The following is a 22,766-nucleotide window of genomic DNA, read 5'->3' on the forward strand; positions in this document are numbered from 1 at the left end:
AATGAGGGGGTTTTATTATCACTTTCAAATCTCTCACCCTTGCATCAAATATGACTATTTTCACACTATTTAAATTGCACATCTATTTCTCTCTCTCCCAACAAAATTTAATCTTAGCTTTTTTAATGAAAAGAATCCTCATACCATCTACCATACTGTAAAGTCATCATCATCACAACCACCACCACCACCACCATCACCACCACCATCATCATCATTTTACACACTAGAATATAATCTGCATAAGGAGAGAAATTTTTGCCCTTTGATTCTTTGATGAATTTCAAAAATCAAATATTTGGCACCTAGTAGAACTAAGACACTTTTTGAATAAATGATCAAATCAAGAAAAATATCATTGTATTCTTCCAATATAAGACTACTGTGGGGACAGTGCTACCAGACAGGAGAACTGTTTAGGCTGTAGTAAGTCCAGAACCCCGATATATCTCATAATTGAGAATGGCAGGTGTTCAAACTATCTCCCGACCAGGTTCCTGTCCTGGAACACATGACTACAACACCCCACTAAGAAGACCATGATAAATGGTCACATAGAATGGAAAAGTAGAATTCTCCATGTTACTGAGGTATCTAGATAGGCCCTGATTGTTTAGTCAATGAGCTTTCCTTCCTGGGCATGCCTACTTGCAGAAGATATTTAATCTTTGGTCCACCCTGAATAAAACAGTTTGGATAAACAAGGACTGCCTCCTTCATCAAGGACCTGGGAGGGGGTTCTTTGTCATACAGAGCCTGACCTAAGTGTCCCATAGAAGGCTCTCTTCCAGCCTCTCTGTATTTCTGGCACTCACTCGGCTCTGCATGGGCCTGTGGACTCCCATTCCCAACTCCTTGTGGTCCTAAAGACACAGGAGGATGAGAACCACAATGTCCAACTCCTCTTGGGATCCTGAGGCATCTGGGTACACAGGAGTTTGAAAGCCACGGCACCCATCTTAGATCTCACTGTTTCTTCCTTGGAAGAGCATAGATTTGGACTCCCATCCTAGGCTGCATTCTGCCTTCCCTGAGCAACATTTCAGCAGCGCTCTGTTCCCAGTGGCAAGGCAGACATGCCGCCTGTTGCCGGTGTGTTTCACCTCCCCAAGCCATATGTTGGAGGCTAAGCATCCTAGTGGTGAGGCAGAAAAACAGACAATAGACTACTACATTAAATTTTTATAATGAAAATTTTACTTTCAAAAGAAAGGTTGGAGTGACAGTATAATTCTATAACATCTGAACAAATAAACTAATGTATTTAAATGCTGAGGTGAAACAATGTAAAATGATACACAGTCTTCACATAGTTCACAGAACCCTAGGGCTGTGTTACCTAAGATCAGATGGGCTTTTAGCGCCAGTGCACTGAGAGACACCAGGATAAAGATTATGTTCATAGCTGCCCTTTGAGACCAGTTCAAGACACTGTAAGAGCAAAGGAAGGGACTCTTCAAAGGTTTTCTGTCATTTGCATGCCAACCCTAGCTGTGGTTAAATACCTGTTTCTCTAAGAGCACTGTGCTGCACGAGAAAAGTGCCTGCAATGCCAGAGGAGACTGTGTACCAGCCAGATACCATGTGCCATCCCATGTGATGATGCCATGTGCCAGCCTATGTGATGATGCCATGTACCGTCCCATGTGATGATACCATGTGCCATCGCATGTGATGATACCATGTGCCATCCCATGTGATGATACCATGTGCCATTCCATGTGATGATACCATGTGTCATCCCATGTGATGATACCATGTGACATCCCATGTGATGATACCATGTGCCATTCCATGTGATGATGCCATGTGCCAGCCCATGTGATGATATCATGTACCAGCCTATGTGATGATGCCATGTGCCATCCCATGTGATGATACCATGTGCCATCCCATGTGATGATACCATGTACCAGCCTATGTGATGATGCCATGTGCCATCCCATGTGATGATGCCATGTGCCAACCCACATGCATATACATTCAACTTACCCATGAATGGTGTCCAGTTATAATGCTTTTACCTCAATTTAATAAAGCTAAAAGAGAGTCCTAAATGTATAATTAGAGATCACTGGAATTCAGAATCTGGTGTTCATATTTTAAGAGCAACAGTCTTCTTAGAGTTGGCATGATGTCTTCTTTAAGGCTGAACCAGGTACAAGCCCCATCTCAAACTGCTGAAATTCTATTTATTCTCAATTTTTATTAATTCGTGGCTTACCACCAGTTCCTATTGGAAACTGAAACTAATGCTAATGACATATACAATGCTACTCTCATCTCCATATTGATAAAACATATGTACATCATAACAAAAGCTAAAAAAATATTATCCCCCTAGAACAGTATCTGACATATCATTCATTTAAAATAAAATAAAATAAAATAAAATAAAATAAAATTTTCTTTTCTTTCTTCTGGTAGATGACAGCTCTACTGCGCCAATAGGGAAATACAGATTTATTTGTCTCTGCTTGCTGCTAAATACAATCTAATACTAAATATTGAGTTTCCTGTTTACTTTAATTCTTATTACTTCTTGACTCATGTTTCTCTTCTCACCCACTTTGCTGTGGAGACTCGCTTTTCTCTGATCTCATTCTTCACACAACTTCTCTACTCCTTACCTGTCCCTAACCTACTTGGTGTTGACGGGGCCTGTCAACTCCGTGCACACTAATCACAGTGCTTTTCTAGACTCTTTCAAAAAGAGGTCACTAGTGCTAAACAAGTCGAGAGCAGTTCTTTCTTGTAGTTGGCCGCCTATGGTGAAAGGCAGCTACCTGCATTATGTAATAAAAATGTGGCAAGTGTTTACAACAGAACAGACTGGATCTGAGGGAAATGTAGAAGAGGGTTAGCTCAGTTAGTAAGAGCCCAGGGTCTGTCCAGAGAGAAATCTAAATCCTGTCTGCTTCCTGCTCACGGTCCTTTAAATTCATTCCCTAGTGTAAGTTACTTACTTGTTTTCCAAATGTGTTTCCTTTGTTCTTCCTTATTTTAGCTAGAATCTCTTTTCTAAATGTTTAAATGTGTTTGCTTGGGGAGTGGGAATATTAGAAAGTATGATCTTATTGAGTAGGTGTGACCTTGTAGAAGTAGGTGTGGCCTTGTTGGAGTAGGTGTGGCCTTGTTGGAGTAGGTGTGGCCTTGTTGGAGTAGGTGTGGCCTTGTTGGAGTAGGTGTGGCCACTGTGGGAGTGGGCTTTAAGATCATCATCTTAGCTGCCTACAAATTGGTTGTCTAGCAACCTTTGGATGAAGATGTAGAACTCTCAGCTCTTCCTGCACCATGCCTGCCTGGATACTGCCATGTTCCCACCTTCATGATAATGGACTAAACCTCTGAGCCTGTAAGCCAGCCCCAATAAAATGTTGTCCTTGGTCATGGTGTCTGTTCACAGCAGTAAAACCCTAACTTACACACCACGCATACTTGAGTTGTCAGCACTGCAATCAACTCGTTTCAATTTAACTTAACTAAACAAACGTTATGGATGCCAGACAAACGCTCCACCATGGAGTTATAAGCTCCTGTTGTCTGTAATTCTTAAATATACGAGAATTAGATGCTCTGTATATCTCAGTTCTCGGGTGAAGAAGACAGTGGTGTCTCAGAAAATTTTTATTAATAATAAGAAAAAAATCCCAGGTCACAGCCTACACACTTAGGAAACAAGTTGTATAATGACATGGAACATGGTAATTAGACAAAACCAAGGACAGAGTTCTCAGGCCATATTCAAGCTTGTGGATACCAGAAATTCACCCTATACGTTTCCCCTTTAACAAAACCTACACAGAGGTATTTGTAGTGGCAATCCAAGGGAAACAGTGTGCTATTTGCTCCTTCTTTCTCCCCTTGTAGACAGTTAATGCAGTTGGGATCATTTCCTTCTATCCTTATTTAGTGAAAATTTGTTCTGGGAATAGTTGTCTATTCTATTTCTATTCTATTTCTGTGTCAAAATTACCATTCTTTCCTATTTTCGTTTGCTTATATAGTAAGTAACATTGATATCTGAATCAACCTCACACTGCTGGTTAGTTATCTTTAGCTGTGATGCATTACGTTTTTGATTTCCTAACTACTAAGAGGTTCAGAATGGTGTGTTAGGGGCACTGGCTTACAGAGCAGCTCTTTCTGGGCAGCATAGGGATCCAACAGTAGTCTAGTAGAATAGTGTTTATTCTGACCTGTTATTATTAACAGACATTTTACATTTACAGACTGTGTAAATCTCACATTTTATTGTTACAACTCTTGTTCTACAGATAGTTATCTTTAAAACATACTTAGATAATATAATTTCCTCTGCATTTGCCCTGCTTCATCTTTCTCTGGTGTTTTTTGTGTTTGTGAAAGTTCACCTTCCCATCTGGTGCCATTTCTTCTACTTGAAAGATTTCAGTATTTCCCATAGTGTGATACTGCTGGCAATACCTCCCTTTAGCTTATATATTCGAAAACATTGAAAAGTTTCATTTGAAAGCTATTATGATCATCAATAGATCAGAAACAGGTAACCATACTGTCTTCTCGTTTGCACTGTTTCTAAAAGGGAATCAGCTTTAATTCTTACATTAAATTGTTGGTTATATATTTGAGCTTTAAAACTTTTTCTCTTATGCCCAGCTTTGAGCAATCTAATTATAACAGATATGCATATCCCTTGTATCTCTGCTTGTGGATTACTGGTTGATTAAAGGCTTTATAACTTCAGAATGCTTGGAAATTTATTTTCAAATATTTTTTCCATGTACACTCTCTTCGGCAGGTGTGTCTACAATCTCAGTTACACTAATATATTCACCCTGGACCTTTTCCCTACAACTCATTAATTAATATTCTCTCCATCTCTGTGAGATTTTCTTTCTAGTATCAGTTTTAGACAATTATATCACTATGCTTTTCCTAATTTTTCTTTCTTTATTTCTAACCTGTAACATATAATGTTTAAACTTATATTTAGATTTGATTCATTTTAAATATTGTTAAAATGTAGACTTTTTAACAATAATATTAAATATAAATCCTCAAGAAAAATTTAGAGTTAATCTTTAATTTCTTATGTAACAAGTTGTTACAAAAACAAAAAACAAAAACAAACAAACAAAATCCTCTTAGAGCTTTCGATTTTCCTTTCATATATATATATATATATATATATATATATATATATCAATTATTTTGGATTTATTGATTGAAAATGAAAATATTTTGTTCAAATGCTCATGCAATTCTTAGATATAAAAATATAATCTAGAAAGAAAACAGAATTGGGTAAAATTTCAGAGAAGCTGGGGAATTCTAATAAAATTTGAGAAGACTCTAACTATAGCGTCCATTAACTCAAAGGCCAGAACTAACCTTACTGTAAACATTTCAAAGTTTATACTTCCTTTGCTTAGCACTGTGAAGGTCAGAAATCAACCCCCGCACAAATAACCACCCCAGCTGAGAGCTCCATGGAGCCCAGAGGATGTGGGACCCCTCTGCTTGAGCCCCATCTATCTTTTGGTCTACACCTCTGATGGGGCATATCAGTGTGTCTGCCCCTCTCCCCACTCAACAGCCTGTCAGTCTCCCAGGAGGTCTGCTGCAACCAAGGACACAGGTTAGACGCTGCCCAAATAACCACCCTAGCTGAGATGCCCATGGAGCTCATCCCTCTCCTCTGCTTGAGGCCCAAATTCCTTCAGGTCTGCACCTTCTCTGGGGCAGATCAACATCCCTGCTTGTCTCCCACACTCCATAGTCTGCCAGGCTCCTAAGAGAGATACAACAACCAGAGACACCACCTTCCTGTCTCAGAAAGTCTGTCATAAGCAGGTCAGGAAAGAACTGCCCTAACCCAGGAACAAAGGAGACATGCTCTAACCAGGGACACAGGAGCCCCATTCCCAACCAGAGACAGCACAGCCTGCCTCCCAGGAGGCCTGCTCTAATCCAGGTCACAGAGCTCTACCTGCCGCCAATGAAGCAGGGTGCAGTCAGAAATACCCAGGACAGTTAACACCAGAGATAAGCAGATGGCCAGAGGCAAGCACAGGAGCATAAGCAACAGGAGCCAATGTAATTTCAGACCATCAAAACCCAGTTCTCCTACAACAGCAAGCCCTGAATACTCTAACATGCCTGAAAAGCAAGATGCTGACCTAAAAGCCCATATCGTGAAGATAACAGAGAACTTTACAGAGGATATAAATAACTCACTTAAAGAAAAACAGGACAACACGGGCAAACAGGTAGAAGGCCTTAAAGAGGAAACAAACAAATCCCTTAAAGAAAAGAAGGGAGACTCAACCAAACAGGTGAAGGACTTAAACAAAATGGTCCAAGACCTAAAAATGGAAATTAAAAATAAAGAAATCAAAAATGAAGGCAATTCGGGAGATGGCAAACAAAGGACACATGTGAGGAGCTACAGATGCAAGCATCACCAACAGAATACATGAGATAGAAGAGAGAATCTCAGGTGTAAAAGATACCATAGAAGATATTGACACATCAGTCAAATAAAATACAAAGTGTAAAAACCTCCAAACCAAAGCATGTAGGAAATTTAGGACACAATGAAAAGACTCCATCAAGAGTACATGCTGGTGAGGATGTGGAGAAAGAGGAACACTCCTTTATTGCTGGTAGGATTGCAAACTGGTACAACAACCCTGGAAATCAATCTGTGGTTCCTCAGAAAATTGGAAATACTTCTACCTGAAGACTCAACTATACCACTCCCAGGAATATACCCAAAAGATGCTCTACCTTACCACAAGGACACATGCTCCACTATGTTAATAGCGGCCTTATTTGTAACAGCTAGAACAACCCAGATGTCCTTCAGCTGAAGAATGGATACAGAAAATGTGATTCATTTACACAATGGAATACTACTCAACAATTAAAAATGAGGACATGATGAAGTTTGCAAGCAAATAGATGGAACTAGTAAATATCATCCTAAGTGAGGTAACCCAAACGCAACAAGACATGCGTGGTATGCAGTCACTGATATGTAGATATTAGCAAAAAACTTCAGAAGACCCATGATACAACTCAAAGACTGTAGGAAGCTTAACAAGAAGGAAAGCCCAAGTATGGATACTTCAGTCCCACTTAGAAGGGGAACAAAATAATCACAGGTAGCAGAGGGAGGGAGGAAGCTAGGAAGGAGAGGGGAGGAAGAAGGGAAAAGGCGGTCAGAATTAGGTACGGGGGAAGACAGGAGAAAAACCCAGAGGGCCAGGACAATGAATCAAAATATGCAGCAATGTGTGGTGGGGGTGGGGGAAAACTCTAGAAAATCTCAGAGATCTGGCAGTGGGGAGGCTACCAGGACTCAATGGTGATGACATTACTCGAAATGCCCAACAGTGGGGAGTTGGAACCTGAAGATACCACCTCCAATAGATAGACATGACTCCCAGTTTAGACAGGGGGCCACCTACCCATCTAAAAACATTTTGACCCAGAATTGGTCCTGTCTGAAGGAAATGCAGGGACAAAAATGAAGCAGAGACTGAAGAAAAAAAAAAAAAAAGGCCATCCAGTGACTGACCCAACTTGAGATCCATCCCATGCATGGACATCAAACCCTGACACCATTACTGATGCGATATTGTGTTTGCAGACAGGATCCCAGTATGTCTGTCCTCTGAGAACTCTACCGGGAGCTGACTGAGACAAATGCAGAAACTCACAGCCTACCATTAGATTGAGATCGGGAACTCCTATGGAAGGAAGAGTTTGGGGAAAAACTGAAGGAGCTGAGGGAGAATAGAAGTCCACAGGAACAACATCGGTGTCAACTAACCTATACTCCTCAGAGCTCCCAGAGACTAAGCCACCAACCAAGGAACATCATGGACTGATCTGTGCCCGAGGCACACGGGTAGAAGAGGACAGCTTTGTCTGGTCTCAGTAGGAAAAGAAGTGTTTCATCCTGTGGAAGCTTCTTGCCCTAGGGAAGAAGGATGCTGAAGGAAGTGAGGTGGGCATGGGTCGGTGGATAGGGAGCACCCTCTCAGAGGTATGGGGGAAGGGGAATGGGGTGATGAACTAGGGGAGGGGAGACCTGGAAGGGGGGGCAAATTTGTGGAATGTAAAAAAAAATTGAAAAAGAGAGACTGTCATTATTGTTTGAATAAGTAATAAGTATTTTTCTGTACCTTAATTTCAATGATCTGATTGTTTAAATTTCTGTGTTTTCATTTCCCTTTTCTTTCTAGTCATATTTTAAACTACAACCTATCACATCTAACAGAGCTGATGAAGAATGAAACAAATATCGAAGATTAATTTTGTTGTACAACTGCTTGTGTAAAAGTGGAGTTTCAGAGTTTCAAGCACAAATGTGTTATAGTACTTTATAAAGCAGTCAAAATGAGGTAAATTAGCTGAATATATACATAATATATAATTTGAATATAAGAGAGAATTTTCCCTAGAATCTCTTTTTAATTATTTTTACTTTACACATACACACACACAATTGTTTGTTTGTGTGTATGAGTGTGTATTCATGTGACATTGGAGTACCTATAAGGCTCAGAGTTGTGGAGCAATACACATAAATAAATGTAATAATAAATCAATTACCTTAAGCACTTTAGAAGAAGAGGTTTAAGTGTAAATTTTTGAATTACTGTCTATCACTGTAAGTGTGGCTACTTTGAAAAAATAGACTAATATTTCATATGAAATGGTAAGGAGGGGAAAAGTAGCAGCAGAAAAATTATTTAAGAAAAACTTAAGAGCTGACAAAATCACATTTAAATGATTCTATGTTATCATATATTTATGACATTATCATACTTACAGACACACACACACACTATATATATATATATATATATATATATATTTCCTGTGAATTTCTTAACTTTTTATTGGCTTAAGTTGATTTTTAATTTTGGGTTAATTATTTGATAAAAATGTCAAGACAAATAATCATGCAAGTTTATTAAAAGTGTGATAACAATGTATTAGATTCAATAAGAAAATTCAGTCATTCTAAAATTACAAATATGGGATTATGAACTCCAAAACTATCGTAAAGTACTGTGTGCACACTTGGAAATGTTTGGTCTCCAACACATGGGGGAAGGTTATTTACGTAGTGTTTTTTGTTTTCTTTGTTTGGTTGGTTGGTTGGTGTGGCAGTTGACATTCTGTGGATTCACCATAAAGCTTGTTTCTCATCATTTTTCAAGACATTTCTCTCTTTGTTACTGCTAAAGAAACAAAATCAAAGGCTCCGTGGGTAGCTGCCAAGGAACCCTGGGCTGGGCTTCCTCAGCTCCTATCAGTCACCTTTTCCTATTCTCTACTACTTTTGTTCTTTGTTGGGATGCAGGTCCTCCATGAAATACTGATTCTCTCTTTCAGAAGTCATTAATTGCCTATAGTTCTTCACCTAGAGCGGGGCATTGTGGGATTGCCCCATCTACATTTGTATGACAAGTGGTGTTTTTCTTGTGTGGCTCTTGCTCAGGTTACCATACTGATGAGATTTCTTGGGTGCAGTCTTCCTGGCCTATATAGAAGATTTGATCTCAGTGAAGGCATTCTGGTCCTCTGCTCTTACTATCTTTTTGGCCTCTCTTCTGTGTTGTTCTCTGAGTCTTAGTTTAAGTTGCAAACTTGTTTATTTAAGCATACTATTAACACAGCAACTGCTTAGAGTTGTTTTCTAAAAAATGTGAATAGGAATAACTTAAGGTAAATCCTAATTATCATAAGAAATTAAAGATACAGGTGAAATAAAACTTTAGTCTGAAGCTCTGACTGTGATGAGTAATGAATTTAAAATTTATGATCATATTTTCATTTTACTTTGCAGCTGCATAAAATTCCACTTAGCATATGTTTCCCATTTTATTCATCCAGTTACGTAGGCTGGCTTCGTTTCTTATCTATTGTGAATTGTGTATCAGTAAGTGTGGATATGGAAAAAGATCAGCAGAAGGGGATGGAGGTGGGTGGGACTAAGAAGAACAATGTGTAATGAACATATGATAATGAAGCCTGTTAATTTATATGCTAATCTAAAAAACTAATAAAAATGTAAGATTATGCTAGTTTGGATCTTAAATATCTACCAAAGCCAATATATTAAGCACTTTTTTGTCAGAGTGGTGCTATTGGCAACTGGATGTACCTTTAAGATGTAGGGCCTCCGAAGAGGTGGAAACATTACCCATTCCTTTTCCTCTTCCCTTTCAGCCTTGAGAAGCCTTTTCTAGTCACATTCTCCTGCCATGATGGGCTACCACATGCTCAAAGCAATGACACCAAGGGAGTGGAGGCTTCATGGAGCTTGTGAAACCTTGAGCCCACATAAAACCTTTCTCTTTGTATATTGCACAGCTATTTACCACAATAACAAAAAGCTGACTAACATTCACTGACAAGAAGCCAAAGTTTCCAATATTTAAGGACCCACAATAATTACAACATCTTCTTCATTTTTTTTTGTCAATAAGATAATTCACAGGGGTCTTTAAACTTGGTGTCACTTTTAAATCGAAGTATAATTCTTACTTGTCCCAATACAAAACAGAAAAGCTATAATTCTCAGACCCGCTGTACAGTGTAATCCAACTGGCTCTTTCCTCAGACACAGATGCTTATCCAGGAGCCCATCGAAGACATCCAGGAAGAGTGGACAGCACATATGCAGCAATTGGCATGCCCCAACCCAAGTACCACCCCATCCCAGCATTGCCCCCATCCAAGCACCGCCCCCATTCAAGCACTGCCCCCATCCAAACTCCGCCCCCTTTGGCCTCTGTTCTTGTCTCCCACTTTCCAGCTGCTTCTGTTTTCACCATAGTTGTCATAAGATGATTATTGCTTGTTACAAAAATGTAAAACAAACAAGAGTAAGGCATCTCACTTTAGATATCAGTAAATAGTATTTTTCAATGAATTGCATCATCCATGGCAGAAAAGGATATATTAATAAGAGGATATTGCTTGTGAATTACTAATTTACAATTATGAGAACATAAAATTGATACATGCCAAAGCACTGCCACTCCCTCCAAAGCTTCAGAAGGATTATTTTCATCTCTTCATCTAACATGCTCCCACTGTCCTATCATTTTATATAAAAATCAGGGATATAACTTACTTAAGGAGTTGACTCCTTTTTTCCTTCATCTTTGTGCAATTAATTCTCAGATTCTACCTGATATACTTTTAAAACACTATTTGACAAATCTAGTCCCTCCAAATTGGACCTTTTCTGTCTACAATGGACATTTGTTATAACTATATTAGCATTAAGTAATCTGTGTATGCTCGTGTACTAATATGTTGATTGATGTATGGCATATGAGTATAGAAGTGTTCATTTTGTGCGTGTGTGTGTGTGTGTGTGTGTGTTCCTCTGTGTCACCTGTGGAGGACAGAGTTTGAGGAAGAGAGGACTCCTTCAGTTGCTATCCATCTTACCATTTGAGACAGGCTCACTGAACCTGGAGCTCTGCATTTCAGCTCTGCTGGCTGCTGGCCAGGAGTTCTGTAACTGCCTGTCCTAGCCCCTCATCCTGGGGTTACAGCTTACAGACATCCCAAAGCTTTTACACAGACACTGGGGGTCTAAACTCAAGTCTTCATGATTTTATAAAAACTATGGTCCCCAGACCCACACTTAAATATTTTAAGGCAAAATATCATACTCTACATTTCTGGGAACTTAAAAAAATTTTTTTTGAAAAAACTATTTCCTTTTTGTGTTTTCTCTTCTTTGAGATCTCCTACTATCTAGTCATTGGACTCCTGGCCTGACTCACCCATTGTACAACCATCTTTAGACTTTTATTATATCGTTCTCTTTATGTATGCACTACTTCAAGATACTGAAGAAAAACATTCATTTAAAAGTTTTAAATTTTTGTTTGTGCCCCTAGCCTTTACAGCTGAGCCATCAGTCATGGGGGGGAGGGGCACAGAGAAAAGGGGGACCTAGGTGGGAGGGGGACAGGGAAGGGAAGGGGGAAACATGATCAGGTACTGGGGGGAACAGGACTGAAGCCCAGAGGGCCAGCAGTATAAATGTAAACAGGAAACCTGGGAGGTAGGAGATGGGGCGACCCTCTAGAATGTACCAGAGGCCTGGGAGGTGGGAGACTCTTAGGACTCAAAGGGAGGGATCTTAAATGAACTACCCAACAGTGGGGAGGGGTAACGTCTAGAGTCCACCTCCAGTGGAGGAACAGGACATCAAGTGAGGGACGAGGTACCCATCCCATAGTCAAAAGCCCTGACCCAGAATTGTTCCTGTCTGAAAGAACTGCAGGGACAAAAATGGAGAAGAGACTGAGAGAAAGGAGGTCCAGTGACAGGCCCAAATTGGGGACCCATGTGGCTGAATTGAGGAAAAGCTGGAAGAAGCTGAGGATGAGGGCAACCCTATAGGAAGACCAGCAGTCTTAACAAACCTGGACCCCCGACATCTCTCAAACACTGGACCACCAACCAGGCAGCATACACCAGCTGATATGAGGCCTCTGACACATATATAGCAGAGGACAGCTTGGTCTGGCCTCAGTAAAAGAAGATGCACCTAACTCTCCAGAGATTTGAGGCACCAGGGAGTGGTGAGGTCTACTGGGGTGGGAGTGAGGGAGTGGGGACATCCTCCTGAGATGGGGGCAGGGGTGAAGAGGAGGTGTGCAATGGGGAACGGTGGGGGAGATAGACTGGAGGGGGATGAGTCTGGACTGTAAAAAAGAATTAAAGAATAAAACTAAATAAATTTAAAAAAAATAATAAAAGTTTTAAATTATAAGTTTTAAAATGTGTAGAACTATGTAGCCAAGGTCAAGCTATAGCAGAGCGTCCGTCATATGGATGCCTTAGGAGAGTTTCGGCACTTCGTAGCATGGTGCTGAGCCTAACGTGGTCACCACATGTACAAACATCAATACCTGCAAGTTTTGTCTCTTCTCGGGCTACAAATAAATGTAAGTGAATAGCATGCACAATTTCTTTCATGGTAGATTTCTCTTGTTAAACATTTGTGAGATTTGTTCCTGTTAAATTCCACTGATACATTTTTAAATGTATTTTGCATACTTCTGCTAGATATAGCAATTGTTTACAGTATGTGGCTACCATTAAGAAAGACTCATTAAGTGTTTCCTAGATCTGTATTTTATAAATTACTTCTTTTGGGGTCTATAACCAGAAACGAAACATAAATGTGGATAAAAATGTGTTTATGTGTTTTACAGTTTGGATGTAGCCGTAACCTATACTAAGCACTTAATGCTGTATGTTATTTGTTTTAATTTCAGCCAGTCCAGTTGAACAATTGTATATCATAGTGGCTCATATATGTATATGTAAATATGTGTATGCACACACACATGCATACACACACACACATACACATACACACACACACAGACACACACACACACACACACACACACACACACACACACACACACACACAGAGCAAACAGTGTTAGGGATCAAACCCAGGCCTTTCCACATGCTAGACAACTAACTGTTCTACCATGCTAGGCAAGTGTTCTAACACTCAGCAATTTTCACCTTTGGTTTTATACAGCAGGATTTCACCATGTCGCTCAGGGTGGCCTTGAACTTGCTTTTAAATTAGACTGTACTTGAGCTCCTTCCTAAATTTTCTGGGTGCTGGATTACAGGTGTCTACAATTAAGCCTAACTGTCAACTATTTTTAACGAGGTTCAATACCCGACCTTCCTAAAGATAAATGTCAACCTGTCTTTTTAGTACTCAATCCATATCCACATTTTGATAGTTCATATTCTTACCTTTGCCTTCATTCTTCATATCAGTTTGTATGTGAGGGAGTGAGGAAATCTTTAGTGAATGTGTAAGACATGGACAGAGGCCTGAGTGAATGTGTACTGTTGATGCATGCACAGATATGTCAAAGGCACTAATGTTTTCAGTGTCAGGGAACTGACAAAGCCTTCTGGGTGAGGCCTAAGCAATGGTGAAATCTTGCTCTGGTCCAAGAACACATGTTTATAAATGATTGATGTGTGTGTGTAAAAATTAGCAAACGCAGCTTCTTCCTCTGTGATGACTGCAACCTAAGCCTGCTCCCTTACAGAGGTCCCCTACCAAGACTAACTAATTCTGCTGTCTCCTGCTGTGCATAAGAAATAAACAGAGGTTCCAGGTTATTGCCCATCAGTCAGAGTGAGCACAGCCCATCTGATCCCAGCTTCTCTGTGCATGTGTCTCATGTCTGTCCTTTACTTGTCATCTGACTCAGATGACCCGGACCAAGCTGTGCAGAACATGACAGTTCTACTTGACTCATTTGCTTTCCTACTATAAAGATTTCAGGCATCAGCACAAGAGTCCCAAATTTAATTCTTACATCACCAGTAGCTAAGATAATAGCATTGTAGAAACTAATTAGGGTTTTATGTATTAGTATCTATATATTTAAATTCAAACTATTAATTACCTTATAGGGAAACTATGAAAACTAGATTCTACCATATCTAGTATATGTCAGACTTTTCTATTTAAGGCAGTGGTTCTCAACCTTCCTAATGCTGTGACCCTTTAATGTAGTTCCTTATGTTGTGGTGACCCCAACCATAGAATTATTTTTGTTGCTACTTTATAACTATAATTTTGCTATTGTTACGAATCATAATGTGAGTCTATGATATGCAACCCCTGTGAAAAGGTCATATGGCCCCAAAGGGGCCACAGTCCACAGGTTGAGAACTGTTGATTTAAGGAGATACTTGGGATAAGAACATTGGTATTTATTGGATCCGGGGGAAGTCTTGAGTTGTAAATCTTGGCAAAAATATGTTATATGGGTATGTCATAGAAAATCTTTAAAAGTTTATGTAAATTTTATGTTACTCAATAATACCATGTTTATTTAAATCTAACTAGATATTAATTTTACCATGCTATAAAGTAACGTCAGTGCTTGGTGATGCAGAAAGACAGGGCATGTGTATATTCTTTTCCCCGTAAGCTCAGCTCTGTGGTAAATATGTAATCCTTTGTAGACAAGAACAGACTGTCAGACAGTGCCTACCCACCCTCTTCCTCTTCTACTTTAGGACCTGTCTTCTGTCTGTACTCCTCTGGTGTTCTGTTGCTGAGTTTCCTCCCAAATGTCTCCCATAATCCCATTTCCATCTCCCAATAAAACTCGGATGCCTCATAAATCTGTATTTCAGCTTCATTCTCTCTCTTGAGAGCCACACTGACATTTTTAATAATCTACTCAGCAAATAATAACCAAATATAATAAAAAATTATTATAGACAGACCTCAATTCATTATTTTTCCTCCCACAAAAGCTCTACTCTTCTTTTTCCTCTGCTGGAGAAACTTATACTGTAATAAAACCTTCTGGCCACGGTCTTGCAATGCCTGCATGATCTCTACTGTATCTTCTTGTGTGACCTCATCTGACTGCTCTGCTTGCTTCTCACTCTGCCTCAGGCTCTGTCCCGATCCTTCAGCATGTCAGGATGTTTGCTGGATGTCCTTTGTACATGTCACCTTCTTTTCCAGAACATCCTTCTTCTGGATGGCTCCTGCTAATCCTATATATGTCACTCCAAATGTCATCTCTTCAGAGATCTTGTCCCGACAACATTGCTTTTCTGTTTTATCTGCTTACATATTTCTCTCCCAGCTATCACCACAATTTCAAATTATCATAAGTAACCTCAGCATTTAGCATTATGCAGAGTAGATGTTACCAAAAGATGATAAAGGAATGAAGGATCACACACCACTGTCTCTTCTCATTTAGCGTCCTCCTTAGGTAGGGTTAGTTTTATTTTTTGGCTACAAATTCAACATGCACTGTACTGATACCCGCTATGGACTGGACAAAGTTCTCCCAGTGAAACTTCTTACCAGTGCCTTAGAATTGATCAAATACATGGATCCGACATCTGTAATGATAATTCGTCCTGCTTGCTCAGAAGCCCTGTCTTGAATTACGGCCATGTTGAATGAGAAGACAAGGAGAGAGTAAAGCAGAGAGTTGGCTGCAGCTCTGCTTTTTTCTAGTGCCTAGGGCTCAACTTCTCCTTTCTTATTGGAATAATTGAACTGTAAGATTAAAGGAGAAGAAGGAAGAGAGACAGAGAGAGGTCCGTCTTTGCCATAAGAAGACACTGAGTTTTTACTGGGGCTTATCTAGGCATTTGAAGTTGCTTCATCCCCAGCAGTGTATTCTAAGGCATCCAACATTTTAAATTTGGGTTCCGAGGATTGAACTCAGAAGTCAAACTTCAGTCCTTATGTTATCGAGACAGCACTTTACCCAACTGAGCTATTCCAACATCCTGGGGCATCTGAGTTTCACACAACACTCTGATCAACTCTGTCTGGATGATATTTCCAAAAGGATTAACAAGCTTTTAGTTTTGTTTTAGTTTTGCTTTTGTAGGCAGAGTCACATGCAGCCCGGACTGGCCTCAAACTCACTGTGTAGATAAAAATGACCTTGAACATCTGATCCTCCTGCTTCTCCATGAGTGCTGGAATTACTGGCATGCACTGTCATCTTAGTTGTCACACAGTGCATGCTCTCAGACCCAGCTCATCCACATTACTGGCTATATCCACATTACCAAGCATAAAAGCTCACCAACAGTAATATCCCCAAATATTAATATATTCAGCTATTTTCCATTTTGATGATCAAAGTCATCTTTTGTTTTCAATCCTAAGTACTTATGAATTTTGAAGTTTCTTTCCTCAGTTTCATGCAAATAAAATCATATTTTGATCTGAGTGATCATTTTCTCAAGGGCAGAACTGTGTGATTCTTTTTGGTTTTTTGGTGTTTTTTTTGTTTTTTTTTTTTTTTTTTTTTTTTTTTTTTTTTTTTTTGTTTTTTTGGCAGCATTTAATGTCTCCAAAGAGGATATGTCAGCAGCACTGCATTGTTTAAAATGCCAAAACTGATAACACATATCTAGCTATTTGTCAGCTAAGTAATTCAATGGATAAGTTTGCTTCCATAAGATATAATGCTTCCACCCTTCAATTCAAAAGATATGACTTATATACCTGTGGAAAATGCTGTTTATTTAAAGCAAAATGGTCTCTTTTTTTTTGACATAAGTCACTGTAAACATAAAAGTAAAAATTGAGAGAAGGTTATACCACCTCCTCTAGGGCACATCTACTGGGAGGAAGAATGTCACTCTAAATCTTATGGACACTGGAATCCTCAGAAGGTGACTTTATTTAGAAATAGTCTTTTCAGGTGTGACTGGTTGTACTGTCTGGTTTTTTGTGCCAACTTGACAGAAGCTGGAGTTATCACAGAAAAAAAGGAGCTTCAGTTGAGGAAATGCCTTCATGAGATCCAGCTGTAAGGCATTTTCTCAATTAACAATCAAGGGGGGGAGGACCCATTGTGGGTGGTGCCATCCCTGGGCTGGTAGTCTTGGGTTCTATAAGTAAGAGAGCAAGCTGAGCAAGCCAGGGGAAGCAAGCCAGTAAGAAACATCCCTCCATGGCCTCTGCATCAGCTGCTGTATCCTGACCTGGACCTGCTTGAGTTCCAGTCCTGACCTCCTTTGGTGATGAACAGCAATTTGGAAGTGTAAGCTGAATAAACCCTTTCCTCACCAACTTGCATCTTGGTCGTGATGTTTTGTAGAAGAATAGAAACCCTGACTAAGACACTGGTTAAAATGAGGGAGTATTAGACATGGGTGGCTCTAACTCAGAAACTTTGGCCATATGAAAACGTGCAGAGATGGAAGGGCTATACCTGTAACCTACCTAAGACTGAGGAATCTGACCAGGGATTTGACCACAATGGAAGGAAGCTCACCCAGAGTTCTCCAGGCAGGGAAGCTCTGATAACACCTAGATTTCCACATCTCGCTGTCAAGAGCACAACAATGTGTCTCAGTGGCATCAATTTGCTACAAAACCTGAGGAAAGTTGAAGTCATGGGAGAGCCTTAGGGACCTTGGGTTATATGAGGTTTTCCTGAGGAAGTGGCAACCTGGCTGTAACTTTTAAGGGAAAGAAAGTGACAGTAAACATGCCAAAGTCCCAAGATGAAATGTTTGTCAGGTCAAGAAGAAGGAGGCCAGAAGTAGCAGAGTTTGGATTACCTCCTAGGTCTTGAAACTCCAAGACCAGAGACTAGAGCTTCCTCATAATTCTCCATTATGAAATGAACCACACACACGCACATGCACACACACACACACACACACACACGCACTGTTCAATGTGCTGAGCAATTAACAGCACAGTGTATATAGGGTATGTGGTACCAATAAAAACAGAGGAGACTGTTAGAGTGACAGCCATGCTCCTTAGCTAAAGCACCCCAAGGAAGATGAGAGTGGCCAGTTTAATCAGCCATCAAATATCATGGCATATTTGCAGAGCTCTTCAGCTCCCAGGTAAGGGAAGGGATAAAGAGGCTTGCTAAAATCTGCAGGTCTGCTCTTTCCTGTTCAGAATTGCCCACAATCATAGAATATTCCTCGTACCTCTTTCCTGAATAAGAAGCTGAGTGTTTCTCTTTCCTACCCTAATTTGACTGTGATGCCATGAGCTGAAATCATCCTCTAGACAGCTTTTGTTTGACGGTTTCAATACTCTAGATGCTTCACACAAGTGTTCAGATACTCAATGCCTCTGGTAAAGTCAGAAGTCCATGCCATAGGAACGACTATGGCCTGAACAATGGCTCCCCCTTAGAAAGGGCACAGATTCACAGAAAGGCCACTTCTGCTTGTGTGAGGTGCCCATCTTAAACAGCTTGTATCTACTCCAGCAAGAATGAACTTTGCCATTTTCACCCTGAACTCACTTAGGGCGTGTCAGTTGTGTCAAGCTCACACACCACTGCTGGTCGTAAGAAACGTGGTGATCTTCCATTCCTATGCTGCCTGGCTCCTTTCACTCCATTCTCAACCCAGGTCTATCCTCTCTCAGAGAATGACTCCAGCTTAGATGCCGTCGTTCTATTTCTCCAGAAGTAACTTTTTTTTTTTTTTTTTTTTTTTTACTAGATTTGCTCCTCAGAGTTTTGAGTATTACGTGACATCGCCAATGACACGGCATGCATATATGTTCAGTGACGCGTGCAGATTCTCAGAAGTGTCTCTGCTATCACTGTAGCACTTAGGAACTCCAGTACACATGGCTAGCTTTTGTAACACGTGTCAACCGTGAAAGGTGCCAATCACTCATCAGCAGAGCAAAGTTGGCAGGCTGGAGAGTTGTGGGGGAAAAAAAATCTCGCGGGGTGGGGGGTGGGGGGGAGGGGGAGGGAGTCCGGAGACAGGGTCTCGGCGGCGGGCTTCCCACACCACTGCGGAGGGTCCCACGTTCACGTAGCTGTCGGTGGGCTGGCCAGCAGCTGCATCGACAAGGTTCCAGGGTTCCAAAAGCTGGGAATCTGGCGGTGAGACCAGGCGACACGTGGAGTCCGGTTTTCCAAAGCTTTATTGTTCATGGCATGTTGAGTAGGTATAGATGGTATATATATATGATATATGTTTACATATATGTATACATATATACACACGCATATATATGTGTATATATGTATACATATATATGTATATATGAATAACTTTAGCTTTGGAAAAGAAGTGAATTAATGAAAAGGTAGTGAACACTAAAGAGTTCACCTAGACTGCAGCTAACACAATAAATATATCATCAGCATGTATTGTGTTAGCTGCAGTCTAGGTGAGGAGGAGAGGGGAGGAGGGGAGGGAAGGAAGGGAAATAATAAAGTGTAAGAAGTATTATTGCTAAGGACTCTACAGAATTTGAAAAAAAAATCATGCATTCTTAAGTTAAAGTTGTACCCAAGTACTAAACAGAATAAAAGGCAGGCCATATACGAACAAACCTTGACCTAGACAATTTATAATGAAACAGCACAACCTCAACCTCAACAGCACAACCAGAGGAGAACCACAAACTGCACAGCCTTTATCAAGACTGTCTGGCTTCTGCAGTTTCCCAGACATGACACAGCAGTATTCTTATGAAACAACTACTATGCCTTCAGGAATTTGATCTAGAAAAAAAAGTTGAAAATGAGCAAAACTCAGCAACAGCAATGCAACAGCAGCAGGAAATGGCCACCTCAGGCCGCCCCATCCTGCCCGCCACATCTCTGTCTCCTTAGGAATTATACTTCTACAAAAGAAATAAGTGTAAACGAATAAGAAAGAAGAGGAGAAACTTTTAACTCTTTAAAACAAATGGAAATAAGGTCAGAAATATTTCCAATATAATGAAGAAATGTAGCTCTTAACCTAGATTTTCATAGCAAGGCAAACTGCTATGCAAGATTAGGGCAAAATGAAGACTTTTGTATAAACAGCCATTCAGAGAGAGGCACCATCTACCAAAGGACTTATTAACATTGACTCTTCTGGGAAGGAAAATTAAACCAAGCATATGCAAACAACTGGCAAACACAGTTACTGTGCATACCAAAAAACACCAATAACTTTTGTTTTATACACACACACACACTACCATGATGACTAAAAAAAGATCCTTACTAAATATTAGATGAGTATAAATAATTGAAAGCTACAGTACTATTAGATTTGTAACAATTAATGAATATATATTAAAATTCATCAGTAAACAATATGATCCACAGTTGCAAAAGGATCATAGAAGGAAAGTGTAAATAAAAAATAATTCAGCAAAATATGGAAGTAAAAAGTGAAAAATAAGATACAATAAATACAAAATCATGTGGAAGCCTTTTTTATATGAACTAGCACAAGAAGTGCCAAAAAAATTAACTAATGAATAGAATACTTGATTGAATGGTTAAAAAAAAATAAAACCAGTCATAGTTATACCCCCTAACTAGTGCGTCTCTCAGTCATCAGAGTCTTCTTTTTGTAGTAGATGGTGATTGACACAGAGCCCCACAACTGGTCAATGTGCAGAGAATAAGAGACTAAGAGTACTCATTCTGAAAGGGATATCTCAGAGATCACAGTGGAACAAGGAGCAGGAGGATTATAGGAGGCAGAGGTGGTAGATGAGTGCAGTAAATCAGTGGTTTGCATATACAACAAGGCAGTTGCACACATGAACTCAGAGGCTGTGACACCATTAACAAGACCTTCCAATAGAGATTGAGCCACACAAAACCCCAGTATGGAGGAGAGAGGTAGTCAAATATTCTCACCGTTTCTGAGAAGCTTTTGACAATTGATGGATTATAGTAGAGAGAGGAAAGGAGGGCAGGACAGAGGGAAGAGGAGGAAGAGGAGGAGAAGGAAGAAGAGAAGAAGAAGAAGAAGAAGAAGAAGAAGAAGAAGAAGAAGAAGAAGAAGAAGAAGAAGAAGAAGAAGAAGAAGAAGAAAAAGGAAGGAAGGAAGGAAGGAAGGAAGGAAGGAAGGAAGGAAGGAGAGGGAGATTTCTTCCAGGCTAACCATGACCTAGTAAATAAGCCTGTAACTAACACTAAGCATCCTTGGTGGGCTTTAAGAGTTGGGGAGAGGGGGACATGTGAAATTAGAACAACATGGTGGTATGGATGGTAGAGGGATTAGAAAAGAGGGAACAGGGAGTGTACCTTGATAAAAATATATTGTATACATGTTTGAAATTCTCAATTGTTATAAGAGAAGCTATAAAGTCCTTGCAAATAATCTATATTAAAACATACACTGATTACAATAAAGTATAAAAAAATGAACCATAAAACTATAATAAAAGAAATAACAAAGTTTATATTAGCAATAAGAATATCAGACAACATATGCATTTTAAAAAGCATTGAGAGAAGATAAGACTATAGTAATATACCAGGGGCTGGGGGCATAGGTCACTTAGAAAACCTGATTGCTGTGCGAGCAAGAGTGTGATCCCCAGTACCCACATTTTTAAAAATTGGTGCACACAACTACCTCCTAACAGTCCTGAAACCCTTCCAACTTCACCCCTCTCCTGGGCTCCAAATTCCAGCCCACAACTCTCGCTGTCATCCTTGTGGGTACTGGTGACCCCAGGTAAGACACTGCCCACTGCCTAATGGCCACTAACACTCTTTAAAGCCCATCCAACAGGTCCGAATGCAGCCCTTCCTCTGGACTTCAAATTCTGGCCCACAAGTCCAGTAGAAGGTTTATGTTTTCTGGAGACCATGTCATACTAAGAATTCCAAGGACAAAGCAGGGTGTAAACGCCTGAGCAGAGACACCCGACTGAACCTGAAGAGTTGCTGGTCACCAGAACCACAGGGTACTCAGGTCAGGAGAACAGAGAGAAAACAGAAACTAAGGGGAAAATATCCAACTAACAAAGATAAACTATAAACCAGCACCTAAACATCTAATAGCCTCCAACCCAGATGACTAGATGCCAGCATAAGAATATACTCAATAGCAATAAGGAAAAGACAAGCCAAGAGAATCCTGGAGATGGAAGTTTTAGGTAAGTGAACAGGGACTCCAAATGCAAGCAACACTAACAGAATGAAAGAGACAGAAGACAAAATCTCAGACATAGAGGAAATGATAGAAGAAAATGATACACTGGTCAAAGAAAATGTTAAATCTAAAAAATTTCCAACACAAAACATCAAGGAAATCTAGGACACTATGAAAAGATCAAGTCTAAGATTAATACAAACAGAAGGACAAGATTCTCAGCTAAAAAGTCCAGAAAATAGGGTCAACAAAATCATAGAAGAAAAACTCCCTAACCTAAAGAAATCCCTATCAATTTACTAGAG

General features: G+C 40.0%; 1 protein-coding gene across 1 annotated transcript in view; it reads right to left on the reverse strand.

Annotated features, from left to right (window-relative positions):
- Positions 1-22,766, reverse strand: part of Adgrv1 (adhesion G protein-coupled receptor V1) — a 514,991-nt gene that overhangs the window by 173,208 nt on the left and 319,017 nt on the right. The gene's annotated exons all lie outside the window — the stretch shown is intronic.

The sequence above is a fragment of the Arvicanthis niloticus genome, chromosome 29, assembly GCF_011762505.2.
Source record: "Arvicanthis niloticus isolate mArvNil1 chromosome 29, mArvNil1.pat.X, whole genome shotgun sequence".
In the NCBI taxonomy this organism is placed as follows: Eukaryota; Metazoa; Chordata; class Mammalia; order Rodentia; family Muridae; genus Arvicanthis; species Arvicanthis niloticus.